Consider the following 1,078-nt stretch of genomic DNA (forward strand, 5'->3'; position numbering starts at 1 on the left):
ACAGAGCCACAGGCTGGAGCCTGGCGGCCATGGAGGGAGGGGCGGCCGCACCTGCTCGCACTCACCTCCTGCTGGAGCCAGAAGTGGTCAGTACTCTCTTCTGACTCTGAATCCTTAAAACAGCCAGGGCACCTGCGACCCCACTGCAGCTTGGCTGCCTGGAAGGTCCCTGGAGGGTCTTCTTTGAGCCGGAGCCTGGAGTTCTGCCCAGCCTGGCCACAGCAAAGGGCTCACATTCCCTGATGGTCTGAGTCCTATGAGACGAAGCTGCCTGAAGGAGGAAAAGATTATCTTCAATGAGGGGCACCTGGGCCCGGGGCAGACCCAGAACGACCAGGACACAGCGATGGACGTGACCTGATGGGGTCCTCGTCCTCCAGGGACAATCCCCAGCCTCAGACCCAGGGCCTGGCTTCTGGTCACCGTAGAGCTCTGGTGCTGCTGAAGCTCTGGGCCCAGCACCAGCGCTGGGTGTAAATTAGGAAACAGAGAAATTCTTCTTTAGTGGAAGTCTGCCGCATTCGAGTGCTTATTCCAGAAATAAAACTAGGAAAATGCCTGGAGAAGGGCGCTGGGCTCTGGGATGACAGGTGATCCAGTGGGGTTAGAAGTCAGTCTGAAAAGGCCTCGCTGAGCACGTGACTGGCCCTGGGAGGTGACAGGTGAGGGAGATTTAGGGCTGAATAAGGCTCCCAACTGAGCCTGGTCTGCCTGCGCTGGCTGGGGCACCCAGGATATGGGGCGGGGCGACCTGGTGAGCAAGGGGAAGGCAGGGGGTGGGGTGGACCACCAGGGTCTTATGGATTTGGAGGTCTGTGGAATGGTCGTCCTAGCTGTGGGGTCCCACACCCTCTGGCCATTTCTGTCTGGGTCTGTGGTTCTGACTTAATGCTAATTAATTTACCTAATCAATGCTAATCCAGAAATGGAAGTGCGGGCTATCACAGAGTGCAGGGTCAGCCCTGGGAGGCAGCCCTCATGTTGGGCGCACACAGAGGCTGAGAGGCTGGTATCTTAGCCAGAAGTCCATGGTAGCCCAGCTCTGCACCCCCTCCCTCCCACCCCTGGCCTCCTCCTC

The 1,078-nt window shown here is 58.5% G+C and overlaps 1 long non-coding RNA gene across 1 annotated transcript in view; it reads right to left on the reverse strand.

Annotated features, from left to right (window-relative positions):
- The window catches only part of LOC104996559, a 7,857-nt gene that overhangs the window by 879 nt on the left and 5,900 nt on the right, over window positions 1–1,078 (reverse strand). The window contains exon 2 of the long non-coding RNA XR_826215.1: window positions 66–271. This is a non-coding gene — a long non-coding RNA (uncharacterized LOC104996559). The remainder of the gene's footprint in view (window positions 1–65; window positions 272–1,078) is intronic.

Source organism: Bison bison, unplaced genomic scaffold, assembly GCF_000754665.1.
Source record: "Bison bison bison isolate TAMUID 2011002044 unplaced genomic scaffold, Bison_UMD1.0 scf7180017864295, whole genome shotgun sequence".
In the NCBI taxonomy this organism is placed as follows: Eukaryota; Metazoa; Chordata; class Mammalia; order Artiodactyla; family Bovidae; genus Bison; species Bison bison.